The sequence below is a fragment of the Lissotriton vulgaris genome, chromosome 5 (assembly GCF_964263255.1).
Source record: "Lissotriton vulgaris chromosome 5, aLisVul1.2, whole genome shotgun sequence".
NCBI lineage: Eukaryota > Metazoa > Chordata > Amphibia > Caudata > Salamandridae > Lissotriton > Lissotriton vulgaris.
In genome coordinates, this window is record NC_141693.1 from 1,588,215,096 (window position 1) to 1,588,235,607 (window position 20,512).

At 48.7% G+C, this 20,512-nt stretch overlaps 1 protein-coding gene across 3 annotated transcripts in view; it reads right to left on the reverse strand.

Annotated features, from left to right (window-relative positions):
- Positions 1–20,512, reverse strand: part of LOC147716748 (dehydrogenase/reductase SDR family member 4-like) — a 315,514-nt gene that overhangs the window by 129,608 nt on the left and 165,394 nt on the right. The window lies entirely within an intron of this gene.

The following is a 20,512-nucleotide window of genomic DNA, read 5'->3' on the forward strand; positions in this document are numbered from 1 at the left end:
AAATCTTTATTTCGGCCGGCTGGCCATAAAAGACACACATGTATACATACATGAAACAAGGAATCATAACAAAATACATACATCAATTCATTTAAAACAATTTTTAAAAACAGGGACAAAATTGATTTTCAACAGTATTATTAGAGCATAATTCATTTAGCAGCGGAGGTAAGTTTTTAAATTAGCCCTACTCAAAGCATTTGACCCGATTTCTTCCGAACAATATATACTGAGTGAAGAAACCTACTGACACTAAATACAATAAACTGGGCAGTATTAGTTTTTAAGATCCTATATGCTGTGAGGTAAGATCTAGTTCCTAGAAGTACACACATAGGTTTTAACCATCTTTTGCGAGCTTTTAAATACGCATTGCATATGAACAACATGTGGACATCGTTCTCTATACATGAAACTGAGCACATAGGACATATCCCACTTTTATTATTTGAAGATTCCAGTTTTTTCTTTGACCACCGTTCTAAGTTAGAGTTCAGCATAAGATTCCCATACCTGAATTTCAGGTAGAGAGTCTTAGCAACAGGGGGCTCTATTTCGTCCAGACAGGATTCAAAACAGGGTTCATCTTTAAAAGATAAGAAATCTTGGGTTAGGGTCCCATTTCTACTTCCATGTACAACCCTGTTATCCATATAAGACCAGAAGGCTCTCTTTACCATGGCTTTAGCAGAAGGTGGTAAATTATCTGGGTTTTCCCACAGCGAATACAGGCCCAGTATTGAAAGCCATTTTTGGATATGCCTAAACCATAGGATGGAGTTAAAAGAATCAAGATTCAATATCTCACGAAGGCTGTTCCTGTAATCTAGTAGTTCTGGAGTGGACCAAATCCTAATCCAGAACATTAACAGTCTTATAATGGTTAAATGATCAGTACGTTTGAAATTCAGATCAAATTGGAGGGGAATTAGTGGTGTGCTAGTGGGAACCCTTACAATTGTTCTCATGAATTTGTTGTCCATTCCTTGAAAGCTCTCCCTGGCCCATGGTCCCCAAATCTCAGCCCCGTATAGGGCGGCAGATTGAATTTTAAATTTAAAGAGTTCAAGTACAGGTGTTACACTCTTGCTTGTACTAGCATTCAACTTGTTAATTATTGGTTTAACATTTTGAGCATATGACACCTTACTTTTCTCGATTTGGGCCTTCCATGATAGCTTTGTATCGAGTACCACCCCCAGATAAGAAAAATTATCGACAGTACCTAAAATTTGGCCATTCATAGTCAAATTGCCTCTGTCCGGTCTGCTAGGATTCAATGACATACATTTTGTTTTGTCAACATTTATTTCTAAGCCTTTGATCACACAGTAGCTACTAAAGGAGTTTAAGAGCGCCTGGAGGCCCTTCTTAGTTTGGGATATTAAGATGGTATCATCCGCGAAGAGCAGCGCAGGCACTCTCTCTCCGTTGAGCTGTGGTGAATCATTGTTACAAGCATTCAGGTGATCAGGAACATCATTGACAAATATAGAAAATAAGGTGGGGGCCAAAACGCATCCTTGTCGGACGCTGCGTTCAATTGGAATATCGCGAGTCAATTCACCATTTGGACCCCATTTAATGTTGGCATGATTTCTAGCGTGTAACTCAATTATTTGTATCAGAAGACTCCCTGGCAGGCCGGCTTTCTTTAAGGAGCTCCAGAGCAGGTTACGTGGAACAAGGTCAAAAGCCGCTCTCAAATCTACAAACGCTACATACAAATGACCTTTCCTAATATATACATACTTCCAATATATGCAGCAAAATCTGAAGACCTGATCTAGGGTGCTAATCTTAGACCTAAAGCCTGCCTGAAATTTGGAGATAATTGCTGACTCCTCCAGCCAATCATTTATCCGGTATAACAGATGCTTGGCATAGCGTTTTTGGAGGATGTCCATTAAACTAATAGGTCTGTAATTTGAAGGAACAGATCTATTCCCCTTTTTAAAGATTAGAACAACTTCTGCTGCACGCCAACTATCGGGGAATCTACAGTTTTTGGACAGGGCATTAAACAAGCGATTTATGTAAGGGGCCCAAACTTCGGTTTCATGCTTATAGAGGTCACCCAGTATTTTGTCAGGGCCGGGAGCTTTACTATTTTTTAGTTCATTAATTGCCCTCTTGGTTTCATCCAGGGTGAAATCTAAACACTCAGGGGGTGGAAGTAACAATGGAGTCTCATCCACACCACTATCATATTGTTTGTACAGAGTAGTAAAGTGTGTCACCCATGTCAATTCATCTATGAACGTGTCCTTCACAACTCTTCCTGCATGCCCCCCATTTGCGACTAACCTCCAAAAGCCAACATTATCATTTAGTTTTGCCGCAGTCAACATGTCAGCCCAGATCGACTCTTCCCATGATTTTTTAGAAACTTTTTGAACAAACTTATACTCTTCCCTTGCAAGTCTTATATCTTCTTTAGGGTTGTTTTTGATAGCATTTAGGAGTTTCTTCTTGGCCATTCTACATGAGTGATCATACCAGAGTTTCCCGTGACATCCCACTCGTGCATTTTGTTGTTTTTTCCTTGGCAGTTTGGACATATAGTTTCTTAATTCATTGAAAAAGGCCTTGTGTAGTTCGACAAAGTCATCATAGTTCTCGGATAAGAAGGGTTGTCCAACTATAGGCGCAAAGGTCGTGTCAAAGAGCGAGTAGACTGATGCCAGAGTCTTTCCTTCGGTTAAAAGATGTGGCCATTTTAAAGCACGTCTATTATTATTAATGTGTACATGTTCACACAATTCATCAGTTGCAGTCTCACACGATGTAGGAGCAGGGATATCACTGAGCATGTATGCATCAATGTTAAGTTCCAGGGGATAGTGATCACTTTCCTCCCTGATTACCAGTTTAAAATCAATCATAAAGTGCCAAATGCTTAGTGAAACGAGAATAAAGTCTAGCCTACTTTTCGATTTCACAAATGTTGGCTGTTTGGTTAAGTCGAATGGAAGACGGCCATTACATGCTCTGAGACCGTGGTCAACTGTTAGCCTCAGTAATTGGACCGCCAAGGTGGTGCATTGAACGTGATTTGAGGTTTCAAGCTGGGGAATATTATAAGCTTGATCTTCGTCCTCAAAGACATCGGTAATCCCAAGCATCGGTTCGAAGTTACAATTCAAATCACCTCCCAGGATTACAGGGACGTCGCCGACCACCCTTTTCAGGAAGGAGTCCAGGATTTCCAAAGTGGGAGAAACCCTGGAACGGCCTATGGGTCTGTTATAGACATTAACAATATAATAATCACACCCCTTTGCAGTGATAATTTTTAAGGCCAAGATGTCAGGGCTTCCTGTGTCTATGGGTTCAACCCTTAATGCTAAAGTAATTTTAAGCCATATTATTAATCCCCCGGATGGCCTTCCCCTTTCAGACTGGACAGCCTCATTACCAAAAGTTTTAAATCCCATCCTGTGCGGAATGTCCATGGCCCCTGTTTCTTGCAGTAAACAAACATCGCTGGAGTCGACATAATCTGCCCATTCGGGGTCTTTCAGATTTTTGCTTACTCCAGCAATGTTCCATGACAGGAGAAGCAGCTTTGGTGTTCGGCCGCTACCAGAAAGATCGCAATCAACAATAGGCAACCTAAGTTCCAGCAGGGGAGCTACTCTTTCTAACTGAGGATCGGCTATTTGATTCCCTACATTGGTAACCAAAACCCCTGGTGCAGTACTAGTTTTTCCACCAAAGCAACCCTCATGCGTATCATGGCGTACTTGATTCGCTACTGGACGGATTTTCCTATTCTGATTACTTTTTCCTAGACTAGAGTAAGTGCGCCTAACACCCAATGTGCAATAGGTGTCGTATAACTTTGAGATACAGTTGGGCATAATCTCAAGTCAGTCAACTGCATCTAGGCAGCTGAACCTGTTGTAAGTGGGGATTCCAGTCCACATATTTCGGTCGGTCTGTCTTGCCAGATTTGGCGCATGGCCATGGTATTGGGTAAAGGTGTTCCAACTAGTCCCATAATTTCGGGGCCTTGGAGGGGGATAAAAAAACGATAAGGGTCTAGCCACGATGGATGATGTATCTCCATACGATTTCCATGCACAAATCTGGTCAGCACTGTGGGGTTCTTCGAATGAAACAACTATACAGTCGCCCGGAGTCGACTTTATAGTTGGACCAACCCACGGTACCCTACGGACCATAAGAATTTTACTTTTTATTTGATTTGGGATTGGTTTGTTAGAATTTAACCAATAAATCACCTTATTTTTTAAGGATGAGAAGTTCTCTTCATATTGATTATCTAATTCGGGTACCCCAGTAAGGACAATGACAAAGGGACTGGCTTCAGGGGGCAAATCAATATATCCTCCCTTAAAGTTGTTAAAAACATGAACTGGTTGAGAGTTATGAGAATTTGTTCTATTGGCAAAGGATCTATCAGCCAGGGGTTTGTTAGGGCCCTGAGTGGCATGATTATTAGGGGGTATAGTAGTTGATGAATGTTTCTGTGAGGCAGGAGTCTTGGGCACAGAAGAATGGGTACCAGTAACATTTGCTAACTGGGATTTTTTACCTTGTGCAGGACCATTCGGCAAAGATTTATTAGTTGTATTATCCGATGACACATTTGGGGGTATAATAGTAGATTTTATTTGGGTGTTTACTGTCGGCTTTATAGTTGTGTTTTTTGCTACTCCCTCTTTTTGATGCTGTGCACTAGATGGATTTGTGTTCGGAAAAATCGGAGGGGCCATAATCGGAGCGTGTGTGGAAATATTATTCCCATTGAGGCTTAGACTTGCTAACGTTAAATAAACACAGAACAGAAATGAAGACACATGGCGGCTCCCTTCGGGACAATCCATAGGTCCCAGCCTGCAAGACAAAAATCATGATGAGAAGGTGTGTCTTGCGCACATCAATCAATCAATACATTTGTAGAGCGCACGACTCACCCGTGAGGGTCTCAAGGCGCTGGGAGGGGGAGGGTAGCTGCTAATGATCAAATAGCAAGGACTTGAGGAGCCTCCTGAAGGTTAGTAGGTCCTGGGTTTGCCGTAGGAGGATGGGGAGGGTGTTTCAGGTCTTGGCGGCGAAGTCGGAAAACGATCTCCTGCCGGTGGTCGCTCTTCGGATGCGGGAACAGTGGCAAGGGTGAGGTTGGCGGAGCGGAGCTGTCGATTCGGGGTGTAGAAGGTGAGTCGTCTGTTGAGGTATGCCGGACCGGTGTTGTGGAGTCCTTTGTGTGCGCGGGTGAGGAGCGTGAAGGTGATCCTCTTGTTAACGGGAAGCCAGTGCAGGTCTCTCAAGTGTGGTGTGATGTGGCTGTGGCGCGGAATGTCGAGAATCAGGCGTGCATAGGTGTTCTATATGCGTTGTAGTCGTTTCAGGAGTTTGGCAGAGGCTCCTGCATAGAGGGCGTTTCCGTAGTCCAGCCTGCTGCTAACGAGGGCCTGGGTGACCGTTCTTCTTGTTTCGGTGGGGATCCACCTGTAGATCTTGAGGAGCATGCAGAGGGTGTTGAAGCAGGAGGACAAGGCGGCATTGACTTGTTTGGTCATGGAGAGTGTTGAGCCGAGGATAAACCCCAGGTAGGTGTTGGTGCTGTTCCCAGTGCGGATGGCCACCAGGAGTCATTCCAGGCTGAGGGGGTGGACCCCTGGATGAGGACCTCCGTCTTGTCCGAGTTCAGCTTCAGCCGGCTGTTCTTCATTCACTCGACGATGGCTTTCATTCCTCCGTGGAGGTTGGTTTTGGCGGTCAGGGGTCCTTTGTGAGAGAGAGGATCAGCTGGGTGTCGTCGGCGTAGGAGATGATGTTGAGGTCATGCAGTTGGGCGACGTGGGCGAGAGGTGCCATGTAGACATTGAACAATGTCGGGCTGAGGGCTGATACTTGGGGTACGCCGCATATGACCTCGGAGGCTTCGGAGTGGAAAGGGGGGTGGCGGATGCTCTGGGTTCTGCCGGAGAGGAAGGAGGTGGTCCATTCCAGAGCCTTGTTTTGGATCCCTGTGTTGTGGAGGTGTGTGCATAGGGTGCGGTGGCACACAGTGTCGAAGGCGGCTGATAGGTCCAGGAGGATGAGGGCCGCGGTTTCACTGTTGTCCAGCAGGGCCCTGATGTCATCAGTGGCGGAGATGAGGGCAGTCTCGGTACTGTGGCTGCTGCGGAACCCAGACTGGGACGGGTCCAGGATGTTGTTCTCTTCGAGGTAGCAGGTCAGTTGTCTGTTGACGATCTTCTTGATGACCTTCGCCGGGACAGGAGCAGGTAGATGAGCCAGAAGTCCTTGAGGTCCCTCAGATCCGCCTTGGGTTTCTTCAGTAAGGTGTTGATCTCGGAGTGCTTCGAGCTCTCCGGGAAGGTCGCAGTCTCGAAGGAGATGTTGATGGTCTTGCGGAGATGGGGTGCAATGGCGGTGGTTGCTTTGTTGAAGATGTGGTGGGGCATGGGTCTGACGGAGAGCCGGAGTGGATAGTGTTCATGATTTTGATGGTATCGTTTTCAATTATGGTGGTCTAGGTGAGCAGAAGTTTGATGTGGGTGGTGGTCGAGGGGTCTGAGATGTTGACGGTTGTCGGGCGGTCAGGTTGTTGAAGCTGTCGTGGATGTCTGCGATCTTACGATGGAAGAAGGTGGCAAGAGAGTCGCACAGGTCTTGCAATGGTGGGATGTCGTTGGTATTGGAGCTGGGGTTGGAGAGTTCCTTCACGATGTTGAATAGCTCTTTGCTGTTGTACGCGTTGTTGTCGAGTTGGTACTTGAAGGAGGCCCTTTTGGTGGATCTGATGAGGTGATGGTGTCTGGGGATGGCGTTCTTGTGGGCTGTGTAACTGGCTGTTGTCTGTTCGTGATGCCATTTCTTCTCCAGTGTATGGCAGGTTTGCTTGGAGGCCTGGAGGTTTGCGGTGAACCAGCAGGCGTTGATGTGTCTGTTGGAGTGTTTCCTGATCGGGGCGAGAGTTTTGGTGCAGTCGTCGATCCAGCGTCTGAGGTTACGGGCGTCAGTGTCGGTGGGGTCGTTGGGTGGGCTTCGGGCAAGGGTGATGTTTATCTTGTCTTCGGTGATTTTGCTCCCGCTGCGGCGGGGGATCTGTTGAGTGCGTGGTGAGTGATGGGTTTGCGGAAGGTGAAGTGGATGTAGCGATGGTCAGTTCAGTGGAGTTCGGTGGTGTGGCTGAAGGTGACGTGGGGGCTTACGGAGAAGATGGGATCAAGCGTGTGACCGGCGGAGTGGGTGGGCAATGTGACGAGCTGTTAGAGTCCAAGGTTGGTGAGGTTGTCAATCAGGGTGGTGGAGTTAGTGTTGTTGAGGTGGAAGTTCAAGTCTCCGAGGAGGATGTAGTCTGAGGAGGCAAGGGCGTGCGTGCTGACGAAGTTGGCGATGGAGTCGCTGAACTGAGGCGGGGGTCCGGGTGGTCTGTAGAAGAAAATTCCTCTGAGGGTGGTGTTGGGATCGGTGTGGATCTGAAAGTGCAGGTGTTCGGCGGAGCTGAGGGTGTTGTCGCTGCTGGTCGAGACTCTGAGGGTGCTCTTGTGGATGATGGCGATTCCCCCTCCTACTCTGTTGATGCGGTCCCTGCAGGTGATCTTGTAGCGGCCCTGGATGGCTATGGCGATGTCAGGTGCCGACGATGCGTTCATCCAGGTCTCTGTCAGGAAGGCGACGTCCGGGGAGGATGTTTCGAGCAGGTTCCAGAGTTCGACGGCGTGTTTGCATGCGGAGCGGGTGTTCAGTTGTATGCATCTGAGGTGGTTGCGTCCTGTCACGTGGGCAGTTTGGGGGCTCGGAGGCTGGTGAAGCTGCAGCTCCGGCTGGAGAAGGGTCCTTTGGTTTGCTTCGTGGCGGCCAGGAAGGAGGTGTGTGATCATTCGGTGTTGAGTGTGTGGAGGGTGCTGGCATCGTAGCGGTGATGGACGTCGTGGCGTTCGCGGAGGCTAGGGAGTCTGGCAATTGGGCGCGGTCCAGACACGGACAGGCGCAGACGGGCTTGCCTCCGGCGAGCCCACTGAGCGCGGCCGCACAGCGCTCGCCATATAAGGGGAGGTGGGAGGGAGGAGCAACTGGAAGCCGGAAGCGGGTCGGCGAATGGGCGAGCAGGGGCCCTGCCTGGCCGCAGGGGACGCAGCGGCGGGGAAGACAAGAGGGTAGAATGGGTGAGGGAAACAGTGGTAAAAGAGCACAATAACAGAACAAGAATACAAAATAAAAGGTATAAGGGGACACAGCACAAATACGGCAGGGTTAGCAGGGGAAAAAAGGGTAGAGCGAGCGCAAGAGCAGCAGCCTCAAAGCTGCATCAAGCGGCAGCAGCAGGCTCAGGGGCAGCGACAAGGAGGTGGTGCTGTGCTGCGGGGGGAGCGACCTGCCTGAGAACAGGGTCAAGGGTCACTCTCCTCACCGGGCAGCGGCCGCCATACAAGGGGAGGTGGAAAAGAGGAGCAGCTGGGAGGCGGGAGCAGGGCGGCGATTGGGCAAGCAGGGGGGCGGGTCGCAGGGGACGCAGCGGTGGAGAAGACGAGAGAGTAGAGCAGGCGTGGGAAACAGAAGTCAAAGGGCACAATAACAGGAGAAGAGTACATAATAAAAGTTGTAAAGGGACACAGAAGTCAAAGGGCACAATAACAGAACAAGAATACAAAATAAAAGGGATAAGGGGACACGGAAGACAAAGGCCACAATAACAGAACAAGAGTACAAAATAAAAGGTATAAGGGGACACAGAAGTCAAAGGGCACAATAAAAGAACAAGAGTACAAAATAAAAGGTACAAAGGCGAAATACAACACTAAAATGTGAGATCAGACAGCACAAATACGGCAGGGCTAGCGGGGAAAAAAAGGTAGAGCGAGCGCAAGAGCAGCGGCCTCGAACCTGCAGCAGGGGGCAGCAACGGGGTCAGGGGCAGCGACACAGAGGTGGTGCTGTGCCGCGTGGGGAGCGACCTGCCTGAGAACAGGGTAAAGGTTTGCATCAAAGGACAAAGAGAGAAGGAGAGGGAGAGGGGAAAGAGAAAGACGGACAGAGAAGGGGGGGCGAGGGAAAGACGGACAGAGAGGAGGAACGAGAGAAAGACAGACAGAGAGGGGGAGCGAGAGAAAGACGGACAGAGAGGGGGGGCGAGAGAAAGACGGACAGAGAGGGAGGGTGAGAGAAAGATGGACAGAGAGGGCGGGGTGAGAGAAAGACGGAAAGAGAGGGGGGTGAAAGAAAGACAGACAGAGAGGGGGAGCATGAGAAAGATGGACAGAGAGGGGGAGCGAGAGAAAGACGGACGGAGAGGGGGGCGAGAGAAAGACGGACAGAGAGGGGGAGCGAAGGAAAGACAGACAGAGAGGACGAGAGAGAGAGATAGATGCATAGAGAGTGGGCCCGTGGACACGGCACCCTCCACATCATGCAGCCCCGCTCCGTAGGCCACCAGGTCTCACTTTTGATACTGGGTCTTGATTTTGCCATGGCAGAGGACATATCAGTGCACCCAGCATCATCGCAGGCTGCACACCCGCTCAGCCTTATAGGTGCCACTAATCTGCGATCCAGGAGGCAACGCCACGTGGCGGTAGGCCCCCACTGTCCGCTGGTTCAGGCCTACACTGCGGTCCAGCAGGGCACAAAAAACCTGAGCAGTCTGGACCGCCAGGACGGGACATCATTGCAGGCTGCACACCAGCTCAGCACTTAAGGTGCCCATACCTCAGTGCACCGAAAGTCACCTTCCCGTGGCAGTGCGCCTGTGCCAGCTGCTGTGTATCCGGTTGTGCCCTGCAAGTCATGTACCCTCTATGATTGGGTATCGTGGAGCGGACACTATCATGGCCCCCCTCGGGCTGGCGGAATGTGATGTTGCAGGCCCCTGGGCCCCCATGCTTACATGAACACCACATGGATACACCCCGAGAGAGGTTGGAAATGGCGTTGAGCACATGCGTCCGGCCCATTTTATTGGCAGGGTCACATGTCCTGTGACGCGTGTGCAGGACGGGTGTGGTGTGGGTGTATACCAGCCGTGAGGGAGTGGCTGCGGCATGCTGACAACTAGATCTGTGATCAGCAGATCACTACAGGGCAGACCTGGGACATGTAGTGATGCCGTCACCCCCCCCTGTGAGCCTAAGAAGAGTGGGCTGGCCTGCCGTATGACAGTCCAGCATAAGTGTTTGTACGTGGCAGGATAAGGAAGTAACAAATGATTGTGTCCCTGTTGTTGGGTCGGCCCACCTGGACAACATTCTGCAATGTGTCACCCTGTGACCCAAGTCCAACGACATGAGCCACATTGATGTAAGAGGAATTCACTGACCCTACATTCATCCATACTCCCACACTGGAAAGACAATAGACACAACAGATCTGTGTGGTTATGAATGTTCAATGCACATTCAGTGGAGTGTTGCATCAGAAGCAATACAGGGCCGTGCAAACCCCACATGACGATGTTGGCCTGTGGAGGGCCAACCAGAGTCCTTCAGGGAGTGACAAGTCCAACGGAAGAGGAAGTGTTCAGTACACAGTTTGATTGCTGTGTCATTGGTGATCAAACAGTATATGGCAGCCCATGTCGAGGTCCAAGGTGATTGTTGCAGGGTGCATCAGGGGACAGTGGAAGGTGATGATGCAGAGGGCAGAACCAAGCAGAAACAGGCCATATGGCGGAGATGAATGCTAGAGTTTTCTTCTTACCCGGAAGCAGTGCTTTAAATGGAAAAAATAAGTGCAGACATTCATCAATTAAAGCAGTGAATGGAGAAGGGACTATTGTGGGCGGGGCTAGAGGCAGAGCTTGGAGGCAGGAATTTAATGGGAGACACATTTTCGTTGTGCCAATTGTGCTTGATACTACAGAAATGTTTTTGCTATCTGTAGAGTATTGGGTTTTTCCTCCCATGTGCAAAAGGTTACGTTTATTATTTTGGGAATGTCATACCAATGCAGATTGTCTCCGAGCCTAGGGACATATGAAACATAAAAGTAATTTGCCCAGAATCACAGGATGTTGAGCTGAAGCTGGGACTCAAACCTATTTCCATAGTTCCTTATTAGGCAGCTCTGACCCAACATTACATCTTCTCAATTTTCCTATCTGGGAAAGATGCCTCACAGTCTATGCAAACATAACCCCCAATAAGGCCAGAGAGACACTGGAGTGAAGGTACTAACTGCAGGCACACAGCAAGGCCACTTCACTAACTCTTCCCCTTTCCCAGCAAACTATAGCTTCAGGGCGCTACCCTAGACAAGCATGGAAGAAAAGTAGAGAGTCCCTTAGGCACCATCCCATCGCCCAATGCCTGCCTTCCCAATCTGATGCTGGGTAGTGTGTGAAATCTCCCCCCCCTCCTCGCAGACTTGTGCTGAGAGGTGCATTCATCTTGGGTGTCACACTGTAATTAGATTTGTGGGGTAGGGGATAGGCTCAGAGTCCCACACCTACAGTGTGATTGAATGGGCAGCGTCTGATTGGACCCTTAACCCTTATTCACAGAGGGCTGAAGGGCATCCACAACCCTAAACAGCGCCTAAGTGATGCAAATGAGCCGCTGCGTGATTTCTCAGCAGCGGCTCCATTCAGAGGTATACACAGCCCCTCCCTTCATTCTGCCTTCTCTTTTTCGGCAGGCAGCAGCTGAGCAGAGCACTTTCTGCACAGCAGCACAGCAGCACAGCCCCCAATGCCAGCAAGCCTGCACTTCCTGACTTTCCCCTAAGAGTACCTGTACTGTCCTTGGCGAAGGAAAAGTTCCGGTACTGAAAGGGAGAAAAATAAAAAGTGGCAGTACTCTGTACAGGTGAGTACCGGCCCATTTAAAGCACTGCCAGGAAGTCAGATTCATCCGCATCTTTGTCCTCTTCTGTTTCATGTGTCTCACGTGTGGGTGGTGGTGCCCTTTGTCCAGCACTGTGTAGCAGTGACACCTCAGGGGTCGGAGTTGGAATATCTGCCGCACTGTGTGGCACTGATACTTCAGGGTGCGGAGATGTGGATGTAGTGGCAGCAGCAGCATGCATCAACGCCAGGCCTTGTGGCAGCAATGCCATGAGGATGGTCTTGACGTCATTGAGGAACCCAGCTACCACTCGCTGGTGTGCAGCCGCGGCAGCCACTCTTTCCATATTCGCCCACTCCATGGTCTCCATTAACGTCCGCATTTTTCCCAACTCCTGTGTGACTTCGCTAGAGCCACTCTGACTGGACAGTTGTTCTATTCCCTGAGTCAGGGCTCTAGCGATGTCAGCCATGGTCTGTTGGAGAGCATGGAGCGGACTGTGGGTGACCGTTAGGGACTGTGAGTGGTCCCTGATGGGACTTAGACACCCACGTATGGCATCTAGTTTGTCTACCATGCGGTCGAAGCCCACCCGCAACTGTTCAGCCAGCTACTCCTGGTAACCCAACACACACCATTGGAAGGCCATGTGTTCTTGTAGGGGCCCTGGGAGGCAGCTGTGGTGGTGGATGCTGCCTGCTGTGTGGTCTGTGCGGGGGCGGGTCTCCTCATTGCAGCTGGACTGCCCTGCTCCTGGAGGTGGGTTGCGGAGGCTATCAATGAAATCTTGGAGGGCGTCGGAGTCGAAGCTGTGGTGGTCCTCTTCGTCATCAGAGAAGAGAGGGTCGGGCTGCTCTATAGGAAGTGTTGATTCTCCCTCTGCAATGTGAACTGGAGATGCAGTTTGACAATGTGCTCACATGTATGTTGTCGCATTGTACATGTTTGCATACAGACTGAATGACTGTGTACATCGTGGCTGTTTGGGAGGAGCTGCCTCTTTGATGCGGGAAAGTGGACATTTGGACAGAAAACGTGTGTGTGTGTTTGTACTTGTACATTGTCAACTCACATTTCCCTGCAATGCCAAATGTGATTGGCCAGTGTCTACACCCAGTCGGCACTGGTCGTGTCCTGTGTTCTGTTGTGTACGTACTGCGGTTTGTGCCACATCGTTATCAATGTTAATGTGCTCTGCATGTTATGAGTGTGTGTGCTGCATTTTGGGGGAGTCGCCCCTGCAGCTCTGCTTTTCCTGCCCCTTCTCCCTTAATGGGGGGTGCCTTTGACTTATGTGCTTATACACTGCTGAGCTGTTGCAGACTTGGGTACATTTGTCTCTTGGTGGGGATTGGGAGTGTGGGACATGGTTTGTCTGCAGATATGCTCTACTTATTGGTGCATGTGTGCGATTATGCACATCGCCCCCCGTCCCCCCAGTCCCTAGTCATTACTCACACTGTTGCTGTTGTGTCCGGTCATGTTGAGCAGTGTCCAGACCCCCGACTCCTGCCACCGTCTCCCCACTGATGACTGTGGACACCATTTCCTCCATCTCGTCCAGCTCCTCCTTTGGCGCCGGACTCCAACCTCCAGTCTGCATTGCTGCCTTCCACTTATTGGCGAGTTTCAGCTTGGTTTTGCGCTTGATATCATTCCAGCGCCTCTTGACCTCTTCCATTGTTCTCTTCAGCATTCACCTTGTCCGCGATGGATTGCCATAGTCCATTTTTGGTTGCCAATGACACAGTGGAAGTGAAGAACAGTTGTTGATGGTGTTCTACCACATCCGTTATCAGGATCCTGTTTTCCTGAGGACTGAATCGCTTCTTCCTACTCTTCATCTCCTTGGCCTTCCCTGACCCTGAGGTCCCAGGCAGGTCCTCTGGGGGGCTTGTGGGGTTCTGGTTCTCCTCCGTACTTGCTCCGGCAACATCCATTGTGCTTCGCTGTTGTTTGGCATTTGTTTGTCTGTTTTTTCAGATTTTTTGGTCATTTTCCCGCCGGACGCGTGTGAATTGCAGGCCTGTCGCTGGTTTTTGCTGATTTTTGTATCGCAATTGGCCTCATCGCAGCTTTTTTGGCATTCGTGTTTCACATTTTTGCGGCGTGGCGTTGATTTTAACACGGACATTTGACGCATCATCTGGTGACTATCGCATGGTAACGCCGTGCTGTGAATACTTGGTTAACACAGCGTCGTTTTTCCGTGTTAGACTGCGATGTTGGAAGTTGCATTGTTACTTTTGCGCTGGTTATTTCACGTTCTTAGGAATAAGCCCCTCAGTTTTGTGGCAGGAATAGGAAAGGGAGGCAGGTAAAGCAAAAAGGGTTTATGCACCTGGATCCCAATCACATTCACAAATTACTACTCAATTAAGCCTGGCTTCTACATCCCTAAGGTCCAAACCTGAACACTCACTAATGCAATTATCTCAGAATGTATCTGAAAATGTAGAGCATCTTCTTTTACCTTGCTATAGCACCCACACCTTTATAATGAGTGTCTTTTCTATGGCTCTGTTGGCTCTGACATGTACCTCTTAACAGGGGTAAGGAGCCAAGCAGTTTGGCTAGGTTTGTGCTATAGAATTAAAGCATACATGCATACATACATACAGCTGTCCTAGAATAGGAAAAGGGAAAAATTGTTAGAGCACTGCACAAATGTATTGAACATTTTTATTTGTGACCAAGATCCCTATATGGGTGGGCTTAAAGCCACATTTATACAACTTCCACAACAATAACTTGGTGTCCATGTGGGCTTACAACAAGGGTTAAGAATGGAGTTAGAATACCCAGAATAAAATGTGAATGGAGATAAGGAAGAGCATCTCCACTGTCTGGTGCTGGACAAATGGTGGATTCACCGAAGTGGGAGGAGAATGTTCAAATTATTCACTTTGCGTACCAGTCGGGCCCAACTTAAATATGGGAAAAAATATCAGGGGGTGTGTACTACACTTGGCACTTGTTGCAAGCTACTGTGGGGCTCTTAATGGTCACCTGATCATTTTGAGTGATTTTCCCTAGTCCCAAAGTTTCAATTAGATTCCTGTGGCCACCACGAGTTTATGGCACTGTATCATTATGATCACACTCCGATCCATTGGCACATGTTTAATTATTTATATTTTTCAGTTTGCAAGCAACAATTTGCATGACATTGCTACAAACAATGGCTTACGGAAAGTTATTGGTGGTATATAACAGTGTTGATTTGATGGAATACGTGAATCAGAGTGGTGACTTTAACCAAACATATTGTGTTGGGATGTAGAGAAAACAAACAGCAAAAGGGAGAAAAAAACAGCAAGACAGTTTTACATTGTATAATGCCATGGTGTACCTGTTTCAACTTTAGAAGCGTTTATGTGTCATTTGTTCTTTTTTTCTAAACTCATTAAATGGCAATTTGACAGTAATTTTGAACTAACAGTGGGACAGGCTCAATCTCAGAGGGCAGAAATGCCCAATGATGGGGGCCATAAGATGGAGGGATTGGAATCTGGATGCTGCGGGGGATTCTTTGATAGTGACAAGCAAGTTCTGTTTGATGGAATGTAAATTTGTGGATGGTGTGGAACAGTTGAATTCGCTGGCAAGATGGTCCAGGGAGGTACTCCTCTCCATATACCACCGTTGTCAGTAACTTTCTAGTGGAGAATCTCCCAGCTTCGTGGTGAAAGGGAATGGGGGATGTTTACTTGGGTAGGTTGGATACTGTTCTTGTGGGGTGTCAAAGTTCAGTACCTTATCTAGTGAAGAGCAGGAATGTTGAGGGACGTCTACTAGCCAACTATTTTTAAATGCATCCACACACCTGTTTTTCTCACTGTTGCATCACTCTGTTATAAACCAATTTGTGAGTCCAAGGAAGTCTATGTTCCTTGGCCTTCTTAATCATTCTCCTGAACTCCTTTTATAATCTGCTCAGAAGCAGAAAGGCCTTCTGGAATGACGTTTTGCTAGGAAAAACCTATTCTCCTTACCTGTGACTGGTAACCAAAACACATCTAAAGTTTTTATTTGGTCTGATAGTAGCTGAGCACTATAGTATCATGCTCCCCTACTAGCACACTTACTGCCATTCTTCTGGCCACATCACTAACCTTGTGCTAGTCACAGTAGTCCTCAGGGGTTTGGATGCAATAGATGGGTTTGTGGCAAGGGCCTCACCCGCTGATGTATGTCTCTGTGGTCAAATACAAGGTCAGCCTGTTGATGTTCTTGCTGATAATAGTGATTTTGTTCCATCAAAGCAGAGCTGGTCTTCAAAGACATTCTGTTCATCAAGCGGGTTTCAGGGAGAGTCGGAGCACCACTCCTAGGTGGATGTTCTCCATGAAAAGATGACTGTTTCTGCCTTTGAACATTCTAGTGATGATCTGGTAGCATGCTGACTCACCAGAGGCCTCACATGACAAGTTTTGTAATCTGGGGCCCTGTGGCTCATACCTAGGCTGTGCCACTATCCCTTTGGATTGGAATCCCTACAGTGAGGAAAGGAGAAGGGTCAAGGCACTAATTTCTGCCTGGTTCATGCCTGGTTCAGCCAAATGTCATGCTCTCCAAAAAGACATAGGAACAATTTTCATTAGGATATGTGTGGTTCTCTCAGAGTTTGTACTCTGGTTTTTCCATGCAGTGTCCTTTTCCAAGCAATCTTTGACAGTATTACAATTGTGTTACAACTGCAAATGCCACACATAAAAAATACCTGTATCAAATTGTACCTGGTCTTAGTCACCTTTAGTTGTTCCTGTAAGATGTGCTGTGTCCCATGATCTCATTATCTTCCTTGGTATCCATATACCTTCATCCCCAAAACTACTTAGGGTCTTTGTTCACCTTTTGTTAAGTGAGGCCTATAAAGTGGTTTGTCAATGATTGGTCGTGTGGGTCCCTTCTTATGTGCCTATTGGAATTACTGCAAATGATGAAACAGAATGGATATATCAGTGGATGAAACCTTAGACTTGTACCAGCATGCAAGCAAGATATGGGTGAGGCATACCCTGGAAACATAGAGCATGGTCCCACCAATGCTGTCTCTCAACCACCTCGGCTGGTGGCCTGTAGAAAGCTGGCTGAACATAAACAAGCCTTGGTGCTTGCCACAGGCTATGGTATCTTAGGTACGGTGCTGAGTGGCTCCTGAGGGGTCCTGGTATCTCCAAGATTGGTGGGGAGATGGATCTGACCTCTTGGAGTCCAGTAACCTTTTCCTGGGAGGCTGCTGCCTTGGTAGACCCGGTGGTCAGCAAACCGGTGCACTGGACATTGTGGTTGGTGTCTGGAGGCTGCAGGGAAGTGGTTCCTCCACTTCAAGGGAGTTACTGTCTGGATGACGAAGTGCTGGTAGCCCTCTGAGGCTTTTAGAGGATGCATCGCTACAGGACAAGTCATGTCTTTGCAATTATTGGGACAGGAGCAGGCAGGTGGGGTTTGACACCAAATTCCACAGCTAGTCCTCAGTTCACAAGTCCTTTGGATCTTCTTTGTCCTTCTTCTTTTGGAGTCAGTCAAATCTGAGTTCCTGGTGTCAGGGGGGGCACCTAAATACTGCATTTAAGGGCACTAAGGGGAGTGAAGTGTAGTAGTCAATGGGCTACTCACTCTTGGAGTGACTACACCCCCTATATGACCACTTCCTGTGGGAAGTGGGAATATCCCTGTCCCAGACTTTCTATTCAACTAAAACCAAGATGATGGAATCCTTCTTTCGTGGTGCACATCAAGCAGCCTACCTTAGGGGTGCAACTAGCCTGGTGGTGTATCACGCCTACTTGCATAGCTAATTTCCCGCCTGTCCTGGAGCCAGATGTGCCTCAGGGCAGGGGATTTGCATTCTAAGGTCTGGGGGAAGCCAGGGTCACATATCAAAAGTGGTAGGGGCTTTGAAGCGCCTGGTCTTGATATGCTAAATCACTAGCCATCCTACTGGAGGAGGTGTAAACACCTCCTGCCAGAGCACTTATTGTTTCTGACCTCTGAGAGTGCTGGTTCTCACTTGCAAAGCGTCAGAAATTTGGTGACAGGCTCGTAGCGAATATGCTACTTACCAGTATGCATCTGTTCTTGGCATGTAGGGCTGCTGACATTCATATCTGTGCATAGATCGCCGCCTAGTGTTAGGTCCGGATGATCGCACATTGTTGTCCTGGAAGAGTCTTCGAAGTATCACGAGATAGGTGGCTCCTCCCCTGGACTACAGTGCGCATTGGCATCGACTCCATCCTCAGATTGTTTTTAGCCATTGTGGCCAAGATGAAGTTAAAATAAGTGAATGATGACCATGCTAGAAGTATGTGTGAATGCTGCAGCCGCTACAGGCGCCGGGAAGGAGGGCGGGCAATATGAATTTCAGCAGCCCTACATGCCAAGAACAGATGCATACTGGTAAGTAGCATATTCGGTTCGAGGCATGTGGGCTGCTGAATTAATATCTGTGCATAGAATACATAGCAGTCTCTCCATTAACGGCGGCCGCCAGTGCCAGCTGCAGCAGTTTGGAAAAGTGTTTTTAGAACAGCCTGCCCTACAGCTGCCTGCTGTTTGAGTGCACATCAACACAGTAATGTTTTGTAAATGTGTGTGTGGTAGACCATGTGGCTGCTCTACATATATCTTCCAAAGGAATATTTCCAAGGAAAGCCATGGAGGCCCCCAACTTTCAGGTGGAGTGGGCCCGTGGTGGAATGGTGAGAGTGCGCTTGGCTTTCAGATGGCAGATCTGAATACATTTAACGATCCACCTGGCTATACCAGCCTTGGAAATGGGGTTACCTTTGTGTTGTGGCGCAAAGGCAACAAAGAGTTGTTTAGTCTTCCTAAAATCTTTGGTCCTATCAATGTAATACATTAGGGCCCTTTTGACGTCAAGTGTGTGGAGCATTCTCTCCGCCAGTGACTCTGGATTTTGGAAGAACACAGGTAGTTCTATAGTCTGGTTGATATGGAACTGAGACACTACCTTAGGAAGGATTTTAGGGTTAGTGCGAAGCACCACCCTGTTAGAATGAATTTGAATAAATGGCTCTTGGATAGTTAGTGCCTGGAGTTCACTAACTCGTCGTAGCGACGTAATCGCTATAAAGAAAGCCACTTTCCATGTCAAGAATTGAATCTCGCAGGAATGCAGTGGTTCAAAAGGGGGACCCATCAGCCTGGTGAGGACCACATTGAGGTTCCACTCCGGAGCTGGTGGCCTCCGCGGACGAATGACTCGTTTGAGTGCCTCCAGAAAGGCTTTAATGGCAGGCACCCTGAAAAGTGAGAGGTGCTGTCTGTTTTGGAGATAAGCAGCCATTGCGGATAAATGTATACGAATGGAAGCATAGGCCAGATTACATTTGTACAGATGTAAGAGGTAACAAATGATGTTTTGAATAGATGCATCCAGTGGGTTAATGTTGTGGTCTGCACAATAAATGACAAACCGCTTTCATTTCGGCGCATAGCATGCTCTGGTGGTGGGCTTCCTTGTCTCCCAGATGATGTCCATACAGGCAGGAGGTAAGTTGAGGTAGCCAAACTCTTAGACCTCAGGAGCCAGATCACCAGGTTGAGCTGTTGCGGATCTGGATGCTGAATGTCGCCATGGCTCTGCGTCAAAAGCCTGGGTGTGAGGCGTAGCCTTTGATGCGGTACCACGGACAGTTCCAGAAACGTGGTGTACCATGGTTGGCGAGCCCACGTCGGAGCAACCAGGATGAGAGTCATCGAGTGCTGCTTCAGCTTGCGTGCCACCAGCGGTATTAGAGGTGCTGGGGGAAAAGCGTATGCAAATTTGCCTGACCAGTTCATCCATATCGCATTGCCTTGCGACTGTGGGTGTGGAAACCTGGCGGCAAAGCTTCGGCATTTTGCGTTCTCCTTTGTGGCGAACAGGTCTATCTCTGGATGACCCCACCTTTGGAAGTGAGGGTGGAGTACTGATGGATGTATCTCCCACTAGTGCATTTGGTGGCTGTACCTGCTGAGCAGGTCCGCCATCTGATTGTCCTTGCCTGGGAGGTGTTCTGCCATGAGGAAGATGTTTCTCTGAATGGCCCACTTCCACATGCTCTGAGCCAGATGAGACAACTGTGGAGAGTGTGTTCCTCCCTGCTTCTGAATGTAGTACATGGCCGTCATGTTGTCCGTCCGGATCAACACGACCTTGTTGCACAGATGTACTTTGAGGGCTTTCAGTGCCATGAAGATCGCCATCAGTTCCAGAACATTGATGTGCATCTTCCTTTGCTGTGGTGTCCATAGTCCCTGCACAGTGTAATGGAGTACATGAGCTCCCCCATCCCTGGAGAGAAGCGTCCGTCGTCAGGATGATCTGTGGCACAGGCTCTTGGAACGGTCGTCCCTTGCAAAGGTTTCGTGGATTCCACCAATGCAGAGAGTTGTATGCCCGACCGCTCACCAACACTAGGTCTTTCAACTGTCCGTGAGCCTGAGTCCACTGACGTGCTAAGCACTCCTGAAGCGGACGCATATGTAGTCTCGCATGCCGGACTATGGAGATGTAGGAGGCCATCATGCCTATCAACTGCATGAATATTCGCGCTGGAAGCGAGTGTTGAGGTCTGAATTTTTGTATCAGCGATTGAATGCTGGTGACCCTCACTGAATTTGGCTGTGCTGTGGCTGCCAGAGTGTTTATCGTCGCACCCAGATACTGCCGTATGTGGGTGGGTTGCAGGTGGGACTTTGGGATATTCAGTGAGAATCCCGGATCGTGAAGAAGGTGAATG